Here is an 11,580-nt window from a genome sequence, read left to right on the forward strand (position 1 = left end):
TGTAGCCCTAAGCAGACACTGGCGCAAATCACTTTCATGGAAAGGGGTTGCCAAGCTTCCAAAAAACTACGAGTTTCCTGAAATCTCAGCACACATTTTTTCAACCTATCTTGATGACACTTTCAGGTAATGATCAGTACCCCAATCCCACTTGGCTCACCAAATTTCGTTCTTCTAGGTTAAACCGTTCGTTGGCAGTAACAGTTTTAATTTTTAGGTTTCACTCTTTTTTCTCCTATGTTGATACATGTAGTTGGAACTCTAAATCAAACACGGTTTTTGCTAGCTCTTTGAAAATTGACACAATAAAGTAGTTCCAAGTTCTATCTCTATGGTTTGATTCCTATTGATGTAGCCCTTAGCAGAGACTGGCGAAAATCATTTTAATGGTAAGGGGTTGCCAAGCTTCCAAAAAACTACGAGTTTCCTGAATCTCAGCACACATTTTTTCACCCAATCTTGGTGACACTTTCAGGTAATGATCAGTACCCCATTCCCACTTGGCTCTCACAATTTTGTTCCTCTAGGTTATACCGTTCGTTGGCAGTAACAGTTTTAATTTTTAGGTTTCACTCTGTTTTCTCCTATATGGACACATGTAGTTGGAACTCTAAATCAAACACGGATTATGCTAGCTCTTTCAGACTTGACACAATAAAGTAGTTCCAAGTTCTCTCTCTATGGTTTGTTTTCTATTGATGTAGCTCTAAGCAGAGAGTGGCGCAAATCACTTTCATGGAAAGGGATTGCCAAGCTTCCAAAAACTACGAGTTTCCTGAAATCTCAGCACACATTTTTTCAACCAATCTTGATGACACTTTCAGGTAATGATCAGTACCCCAATCCCACTCGGCTCACCAAATTTCGTTCTTCTAGGTTTAACCGTTCATTCGCAGTAACAGTTTTAGTTTTTAGGTTTCACTCTGTTTTCTCCTATATGGATACATGTAGTTGGAACTCTAAATCAAACACGGTTTATGCTAGCTCTTTGAATCTTGACACAATAAAGTAGTTCCAAGTTCTATCTCTATGGTTTGTTTCCTATTGATGTAGCGCCAAGCAGACACTGGCGCAAATCACTTTCATGGAAAGGGGTTGCCAAGCTTCCAAAAAACTACGAGTTTCCTGAAATCTCAGCACACATTTCTCCTCCCAATCTTGATGACACTTTCAGGTAATGATCAGTACCCCAATCCCACTTGACTCACAAAATTTCGTTCTTCTAGGTTAAACCGTTCGTTGGCAGTAACAGTTTTAATTTTTAGGTTTCACTCTGTTATCTCCTATATGGATACATGTAGTTGGAACTCTAAATCAAACACGGTATGTGCTAGCTCTTTGAAACTTGACACAATAAAGTAGTTGCAAGTTGTATCTCTATGGTTTGTTTCCTATTGATGTTGCCCTAAGCAGAGACCGGCGAAATTACTTTCATGGAAAGGGGTTGCCAAGCTTCCAAAAAACTACGAGTTTACTGAAATCTCAGCACACATTTCTTCACCCAATATTGATGACACTTTCAGGTAATGATCAGTACCCCAATCCCACTTGACTCACCAAATTTCGTTCTTCTAGGTTAAACCGTTCGTTGGCAGTAACAGTTTTAAATTTTAGGTTTCACTCTGTTTTCACCTATATGGATACATGTAGTTGGAACTCTAAATCAAACACGGTTTGTGCTAGCTCTTTGAAACTTGACACAATAAAGTAGTTCCAAGTTCTATCTCTATGGTTTGTTTCCTATTGATGTAGCGCTAAACAGACAATGGCGCAAACCTATTTCATGGAAAGGGGTTGCCAAGCTTCCAAAAAACTACGAGTTTCCTGAAATCTCAGCACACATTTTTTTCACCCAATCTTGATGACACTTTCAGGTAATGATCAGTACTGCAATCCCACTTGGCTCACCAAATTTCGTTCTTCTAGGTTAAACCGTTCGTTGGCAGTAAGAATTTTAATTTTTAGGTTTCACTCTGTTTTCTCCTATATGGAAACATGTAGTTGGAACTCTAAATCAAACACGGTTTGTGCTAGCTCTTTGAAACTTGACACAATAAAGTAGTTCCAAGTTCTATCTCTATGGTTTGTTTCCTACTGATGTAGCCCTAAGCAGAGACCTGCGCAAATCACTTTCATGGAAATTGGTTGCCAAGCTTCCAAAAAACTACGAGTTTCCTGAAATTTCAGCACACATTTCTTCACCCAATCTTGATGACACTTTCAGGTAATGATCAGTACCCCAATCCCACTTGACTCACCAAATTTCGTTCTTCTAGGTTAAACCGTTCGTTGGCAGTAACAGTTTTAATTTTTAGGTTTTACTCTGTTTTCACCTATATGGATACATGTAGTTGGAACTCTAAATCAAACACGGTTTGTGCTAGCTCTTTGAAACTTGACACAATAAAGTAGTTCCAAGTTCTATCTCTATGGTTTGTTTCCTATTGATGTAGCCCTAAGCAGACACTGGCGCAAATCACTTTCATGGAAAGGGGTTGCCAAGCTTCCAAAAAACTACGAGTTTCCTGAAATCTCAGCACACATTTTTTCAACCTATCTTGATGACACTTTCAGGTAATGATCAGTACCCCAATCCCACTTGGCTCACCAAATTTCGTTCTTCTAGGTTTAACCGTTCGTTCGCAGTAACAGTTTTAATTTTTAGGTTTCACTCTGTTTTCTCCTATATGGAGACATGTAGTTGGAACTCTAAATCAAACACGGTTTGTGCTAGCTCTTTGAAACTTGACACAATAAAGTAGTTCCAAGTTCTATCTCTATTGTTTGTTTCCTATTGATGTAGCGCTAAGCAGACAATGGCGCAAACCACTTTCATGGAAAGGGTTGGCCAAGCTTCCAAAAAACTACGAGTTTCCTGAAATCTCAGCACACATTTTTTTCACCCAAACTTGATGACACTTTCAGGTAATGATCAGTACCGCAATCCCACTTGGCTCACCAAATTTCGTTCTTCTAGGTTAAACCGTTCGTTGGCAGTAAGAGTTTTAATTTTGTGTTTCACTCTGTTTTCTCCTATATGGAAACATGTAGTTGGAACTCTGAATCAAACACGGTTTGTGCTAGCTCTTTCAAACTTGACACAATAAAGTAGTTCCAAGTTCTATCTCTATGGTTTGTTTCCTACTGATGTAGCCCTAAGCAGAGACCTGCGCAAATCACTTTCATGGAAAGGGGTTGCCAAGCTTCCAAAAAACTATGAGTTTCCTGAAATCTCAGCACACATTTCTTCACCCAATCTTGATGACACTTTCAGGTAATGATCAGTACCCCAATCCCACTTGACTCACCAAATTTCGTTCTTCTAGGTTAAACCGTTCGTTGGCAGTAACAGTTTTAATTTTTAGGTTTTACTCTGTTTTCACCTATATGGATACATGTAGTTGGAACTCTAAATCAAACACGGTTTGTGCTAGCTCTTTGAAACTTGACACAATAAAGTAGTTCCAAGTTCTATCTCTATGGTTTGTTTCCTATTGATGTAGCTCTAAGCAGACACTGGCGCAAATCACTTTCATGGAAAGGGGTTGCCAAGCTTCCAAAAAACTAAGAGTTTCCTTAAATCTCAGCACACATTTTTTCAACCTATCTTGATGACACTTTCAGGTAATGATCAGTACCCCAATCCCACTTGGCTCACCAAATTTCGTTTTTCTAGGTTAAACAGTTCGTTCGTAGTACCACTTTTAATTTTTAGGTTTCACTCTGTTTTTTCCTATATGGATACATGTAGTTGGAACTCTAAATCAAACACGGTTTGTGCTAGCTCTTTGAAACTTGACACAATAAAGTAGTTCCAAGTTCTATCTCTATGGTTTGTTTCCTATTGATGTAGCCCTAAGCAGAGACTGGCACAAATCACTTTCATGGAAAGGGGTTGCCAAGCTTCCAAAAAACTACGAGTTTCCTGAAATCTCAGCACACATTTTTTCACCCAATCTTGATGACACTTTCAGGTAATGATCAGTACCCCAATCCCACTTGGCTCACCAAATTTCGTTCTTCTAGGTTAAACCGTTCGTTGGCAGTAACAGTTTTAATTTTTAGGTTTCACTCTGTTTTCTCCTATATGGAAACATGTAGTTGGAACTCTAAATCAAACACGGTTTTGGTAGCTCATTGAAACTTGACAAAATAAAGTAGTTCCTTGTTCTCTCTCTATGGTTTGTTTCCTATTGATGTAGCCCTAAGCAGAGACTGGCGCAAATCACTTTCATGGAAAGGGGTTGCCAAGCTTCCAAAAAACTACGAGTTTCCTGACATCTCAGCACACATTTTTTCACCCAATCTTGATGACACTTTCAGGTAATGATAAGTACCCAAATACCACTTGGCTCAAAAATTTCGTTCTTCTAGTTTAAACCGTTCGTTGGCAGTAACAGTTTTAATTTTTAGGTTTCACTCTGTTTTCTCCTTTATGGATACATGTAGATGGAACTCTAAATCAAACACGGTTTGTGCTAGCTCTTTGAAACTTGACACATAAAGTAGTTCCAAGTTCTCTCTCTATGGTTTGTTTCCTATTGATGTAGCCCTAAGCAGAGACTGGCGCCAATCACTTTCATGGAAAGGGGTTGAAAAGCTTCCAAAAAACTACGAGTTTCCTGAAATCTCAGCACACATTTTTTCACCAAATCTTGATGACACTTTCAGGTAATCCTCAGTACCCCAATGCCACTTGGCTCACCAAATTTTGTTCTGCTAGGTTAAACCGTTCGTTGGCAGTAACAGTTTTAATTTTTAGGTTTCACTCTGTTTTCTCCTATATGGATACATGTCTTGGAACTCTAAATCAAACACGGTTTGTGCTAGCTCTTTGAAACTTGACACAATAAAGTAGTTCCAAGTTCTATCTCTGTGGTTTGTTTCCTATTGATATAGCCCTAAGCAGAGACTGGCGCAAATCACTTTCATGGAAAGGGTTTGCCAAGCTTCCAAAAACCTCGAGTTTCCTGAAATCTCAGCACACATTTTTTCACCCAATCTTGATGACACTTTCAGATAATGATCAGTACCCCAATCCCACTTGGCTCACCAAATTTCGTTCTTCTAGGTTAAACCGTTCGTTGGCAGTAACAGTTTTAATTTTTAGGTTTCACTCTGTTTTCTTCTATATGGAAACATGTAGTTGGAACTCTAAATCAAACACGGTTTTGGTAGCTCATTGAAACTTGACAAAATAAAGTAGTTCCTTGTTCTCTCTCTATGGTTGTTTCCTATTGATGTAGCCCTAAGCAGAGACTGGCGCAAATCACTTTCATGGAAAAGGGTTGCCAAGCTTCCAAAAAACAACGAGTTTCCTGAAATCTCAGCACACATTTTTTCACCCAATCTTGATGACCCTTTCAGGTACTGATCAGTACCCCAATCCCACTTGGCTTACCAAATTTCGTTCTTCTAGGTTAAACCGTTCGTTGTCAGTAACAGTTTTAATTTTTAGGTTTCACTCTGTTATCTCCTATATGGATACATGTATTTGGAACTCTAAATCAAACACGGTATGTGCTAGCTCTTTGAAACTTGACACAATAAAGTAGTTGCAAGTTGTATCTCTATGGTTTGTTTCCTATTGATGTTGCCCTAAGCAGAGACCGGCGAAATTACTTTCATGGAAAGGGGTTTCCAAGCTTCCAAAAAAATACGAGTTTCCTGAAATCTCAGCACACATTTTTTCACCCAATCTTGATGACACTTTCAGGTAAAGATCAGTACCCCAATCCCACTTGGCTAACCAAATTTCGTTCTTCTAGGTTATACCGTTCGTTGGCAGTAACAGTTTTAATTTTTAGGTTTCACTCTGTTTTCTCCTATATGGATACATGTAGTTGGAACTCTAAATCAAACACGGTTTGTGCTAGCTTTTTGAAACTTGACACAATAATGTAGTTCCAAGTTCTGTCTCTATGGTTTGTTTCCTATTGATGTAGCCCTAAGCAGATACTGGCGCAAATCACTTTCATGGAAAGGGGTTGCCAAGCTTCCAAAAAACTAAGGGTTTCCTTAAATCTCAGCACACATTTTTTCAACCTATATTGATGACACTTTCTGGTAATGATCAGTACCCCAATCCCACTTGGCTAACCAAATTTCGTTCTTCTAGGTTTAACCGTTCGTTCGCAGTAACAGTTTTAATTTTTAGGTTTCACTCTGTTTTCTCCTATATGGATACATGTAGTTGGAACTCTAAATCAAACACGGTTTGTGCTAGCTCTTTGAAACTTGACACAATAAAGTAGTTCCAAGTTCTATCTCTATGGTTTGTTTCCTACTGATGTAGCCCTAAGCAGAGACCTGCGCAAATCACTTTCATGGAAATTAGTTGCCAAGCTTCCAAAAGACTACGAGTTTCCTGAAATCTCAGCACACATTTCTTCACCCAATCTTGATGACACTTTCAGGTAATGATCAGTACCCCAATCCCACTTGACTCACCAAATTTCGTTCTTCTAGGTTAAACCATTCGTTGGCAGTAACAGTTTTAATTTTTAGGTTTCACTCTGTTTTCACCTATATGGATACATGTAGTTGGAACTCTAAATCAAACACGGTTTGTGCTAGCTCTTTGAAACTTGACACAATAAAGTAGTTCCAAGTTCTATCTCTATGGTTTGATTCCTATTGATGTAGCCCTAAGCAGACACTGGCACAAATCACTTTCATGGAAAGGGGTTGCCAAGCTTCCAAAAAACTACGAGTTTCCTGAAATCTCAGCACACATTTTTTCAACCAATCTTGATGACACTTTCAGGTAATGATCAGTACCCCAATCCCACTTGGCTCACCAAATTTCGTTCTTCTAGGTTTAACCGTTCGTTCGCAGTAACAGTTTTAATTTTTAGGTTTCACTCTGTTTTCTCCTATATGGATACATGTAGTTGGAACTCTAAATCAAACACGGTTTGTGCTAGCTCTTTGAAACTTGACACAATAAAGTAGTTCCAAGTTCTATCTCTATGGTTTGTTTCCGATTGATGTAGCGCTAAGCAGACAATGGCGCAAACCACTTTCATGGAAAGGGGTTGCCAAGCTTCCAAAAAACTACGAGTTTCCTGAAATCTCAGCACACATTTTTTTCACCCAATCTTGATGACACTTTCAGGTAATGATCAGTACCGCAATCCCACTTGGCTCACCAAATTTCATTCTTCTAGGTTAAACCGTTCGTTGGCAGTAAGAGTTTTAATTTTTAGGTTTCACTCTGTTTTCTCCTATATGGAAACATGTAGTTGGAACTCTAAATCAAACACGGTTTGTGCTAGCTCTTTGAAACTTGACACAATAAAGTAGTTCCAAGTTCTATCTCTATGGTTTGTTTCCTACTGATGTAGCCCTAAGCAGAGACCTGCGCAAATCACTTCCATGGAAAGCGGTTGCCAAGCTTCCAAAAAACTACGAGTTTCCTGAAATCTCAGCACAGATTTCTTCACCCAATCTTGATGACACTTTCAGGTAATGATCAGTACCCCAATCCCACTTGACTCACCAAATTTCGTTCTTCTAGGTTAAACCGTTCGTTGGCAGTAACAGTTTTAATTTTTAGGTTTCACTCTGTTTTCACCTATATGGATACATGTAGTTGGAACTCTAAATCAAACACGGTTTGTGCTAGCTCTTTGATACTTGACACAATAAAGTAGTTCCAAGTTCTATCTCTATGGTTTGTTTCCTATTGATGTAGACCTAAGCAGACACTGGCGCAAATCACTTTCATGGAAAGGGGTTGCCAATCTTCCAAAAAACTACGAGTTTCCTGAAATCTCAGCACACATTTTTTCAACCTATATTTATGACACTTTCAGGTAATGATCAGTACCCCAATCCCACTTGGCTCACCAAATTTCGTTCTTCTAGGTTTAACCGTTCGTTCGCAGTAACAGTTTTAATTTTTAGGTTTCACTCTGTTTTCTCCTATATGGATACATGTAGTTGGAACTCTAAATCAAACACGGTTTGTGCTAGCTCTTTGAAACTTGACACAATAAAGTAGTTCCAAGTTCTATCTCTATGGTTTGTTTCCTATTGATGTAGCGCTAAGCAGACAATGGCGCAATCCACTTTCATGGAAAGGGGTTGCCAAGCTTCCAAAAAACTACGAGTTTCCTGAAATCTCAGCACACATTTTTTTCACCCAATCTTGATGACACTTTCAGGTAATGATCAGTACCGCAATCCCACTTGGCTCACCAAATTTCGTTCTTCTAGGTTAAACCGTTCGTTGGCAGTAACAGTTTTAATTTTTAGGTTTCACTCTGTTTTCTCCTATATGGAAACATGTAGTTGGAACTCTAAATCAAACACGGTTTTGGTAGCTCATTGAAACATGACAAAATAAAGTAGTTCCTTGTTCTCTCTCTATGGTTTGTTTCCTATTGATGTAGCCCTAAGAAGAGACTGGCGCAAATCACTTTCATGGAAAGGGGTTGCCAAGCTTCCAAAAAACTACGAGTTTCCTGAAATCTCAGCACACATTTTTTCACCCAATCTTGATGACACTTTCAGGTAATGATCAGTACCCAAATACCACTTGGCTCACCAAATTTCGTTCTTCTAGTTTAAACCGTTCGTTGGCAGTAACAGGTTTAATTTTTAGGTTTCACTCTGTTTTCTCCTATATAGATACATGTAGATGGAACTCTAAATCAAAAACGGTTTGTGCTAGCTCTTTGAAACTTGACACAATAAAGTAGTTCCAAGTTCTATCTCTATGGTTTGTTTCCTATTGATGTAGCCCTAAGCAGAGACTGGCGCAAATCACTTTCATGGAAAGGGTTTGCCAAGCTTCCAAAAACCTCGAGTTTCCTGATATCTCAGCACATATTTTTTCACCCAATCTTGATGACACTTTCAGGTAATGATCAGTACCCCAATGCTACTTGGCTCACCAAATTTCGTTCTTCTAGGTTAAACCGTTCGTTGGCAGTAACAGTTTTAATTTTTAGGTTTCACTCTGTTTTCTCCTATATGGATACATGTCTTGGAACTCTAAATCAAACACGGTTTGTGCTAGCTCTTTGAAACTTGACACAATAAAGTAGTTCCAAGTTCTATCGCTATTGTTTGTTTCCTATTGATGTAGCCCTAAGAAGAGACTGGAGCAAATCACTTTCATGGAAAAGGGTTGCAAAGCTTCCAAAACACTAGGAGTTTCCTGAAATCTCAGCACACATTTTTTCACCCAATCTTGATGACACCTTCAGGTAATGATCAGTACGCCAATCCCACTTGGCTCACCAAATTTCGTTCTTCTAGGTTAAACCGTTCGTTGGCAGTAACAGTTTTAATTTTTAGGTTTCACTCTGTTTTCTCCTATATGGATACATGTAGTTGGAACTCTAAATCAATCATGGTTTGTGCTAGCTCGTTGAAACTTGACACATAAAGTAGTTCCAAGTTCTCTCTCTATGGTTTGTTTCCTATTGATGTAGCCCTAAGCAGAGACTGGCGCCAATCACGTTCATGGAAAGGGGTTGAAAAGCTTCCAAAAAACTACGAGTTTCCTGAAATCTCAGCACACATTTTTTCATCAAATCTTGATGACACTTTCAGGTAATGATCAGTACCCCAATGCTACTTGGCTCACCAAATTTCGTTCTTCTAGGTTAAACCGTTCATTCGCAGTAACAGTTTTAATTTTTAGGTTTCACTCTGTTTTCTCCTATATGGATACATGTATTTGGAACTCTAAATCAAACACGGTTTGTGCTAGCTCTTTGAAACTTGACACAATAAAGTAGTTCCAAGTTCTATCTCTATGGTTTGTTTCCTATTGATGTAGCCCTAAGCAGAGACTGGCACAAATCACTTTCATGGAAAGGGGTTGCCAAGCTTCCAAAAAACTACGAGTTTCCTGAAATCTCAGCACACATTTTTTCACCCAATCTTGATGACACTTTCAGGTAATGATCAGTACCCCAATCCCACTTGGCTCACCAAATTTCGTTTTTCTAGGTTAAACCGTTCGTTGGCAGTAACAGTTTTAATTTTTAGGTTTCACTCTGTTTTCTCCTATATGGATACATGTAGTTGGAACTCTAAATCAAACACGGTTTTTGCTAGCTCATTGAAACTTGACATAATAAAGTAGTTCCTTGTTCTCTCTCTATGGTTTGTTTCCTATTGATGTAGCCCTAAGCAGAGACTGGCGCAAATCACTTTCATGGAAAGGGGTTGCCAAGCTTCCAAAAAACTACGAGTTTCCTGAAATCTCAGCACACATTTTTTCACCCAATCTTGATGACACTTTCAGGTAATGATCAGTACCCAAATACCACTTGGCTCACCAAATTTCGTTCTTCTAGTTTTAACCGTTCATTGGCAGTAACAGATTTAATTTTTAGGTTTCACTCTGTTTTCTCCTATATGGATACATGTAGTTGGAACTGTAAATCAAACACAGTTTGTGCTAGCTCTTTGAAACTTGACACAATAAAGTAGTTCCAAGCTCTGTCTCTACGGTTTGTTTCCTATTGATGTAGCCCTAAGCAGACACTGGCGCAAATCACTTTCATGGAAAGGGGTTGCAAAGCTTCCAAAAAACTATGAGTTTCCTGAAATCTCAGCACACATTTCTTCACCCAAACTTGATGACACTTTCAGGTAATGATCACTACCCCAATCCCACTTGGCCCACCAAATTTCGTTCTTCTAGGTTAAACCGTTCGTTGGCAGTAACAGTTTTAAATTTAGGTTTCACTCTGTTTTCTCCTATATGGATACATGTAGTTGGAACTCTAAATCAAACACGGTTTGTGCTAGCTCTTTGAAACTTGACACAATAAAGTAGTTCCAAGTTCTATCTCTATGGTTTGTTTCCTATTGATGTAGCCCTAAGCAGAGACTGGCACAAATCACTTTCATGGAAAGGGGTTGCCAAGCTTCCAAAAAACTACGAGTTTCCTGAAATCTCAGCACACATTTTTTCACCCAATCTTGATGACACTTTGAGGTAATGATCAGTACCCCAATCCCACTTGGCTCACCAAATTTCGTTCTTCTAGGTTTATCCTTTCGTTCGCAGTAACAGTTTTAATTATTAGGTTTCACTCTGTTTTCTCCTATATGGATACATGTAATTGGAACTCTTAATCAAACATGGTTTGTGCTAGCTCTTTGAAACTTGACACAATAAAGTAGTTCCAAGTTCTATCTCTATGGTTTGTTTCCTATTGATGTAGCCCTAAGCAGAGACTGGCGCAAATCACTTTCATGGAAAGGGTTTGCCAAGCTTCCAAAAACCTCGAGTTTCCTGATATCTCAGCACACATTTTTTCACCCAATCTTGATGACACTTTCAGGTAATGATCAGTACCCCAATGCTACTTGGCTCACCAAATTTCATTATTCTAGGATAAACCGTTCATTTGCAGTAACAGTTTTAATTTTTAGGTTTCAATCTGTTTTCTCCTATATGGATACATGTAGTTGGAACTCTAAATCAAACACGGTTTGTGCTAGCTCTTTGAAACTTGACACAATAAAGTAATTCCAATTTCTATCTCTATGGTTTGTTTCCTATGGATGTAGCCCTAAGCAGAGACTGGCACAAATCACTTTCATGGAAAG

Source organism: Spermophilus citellus, assembly GCF_964194105.1.
Source record: "Spermophilus citellus genome assembly, chromosome: 5".
Classification (NCBI taxonomy): domain Eukaryota; kingdom Metazoa; phylum Chordata; class Mammalia; order Rodentia; family Sciuridae; genus Spermophilus; species Spermophilus citellus.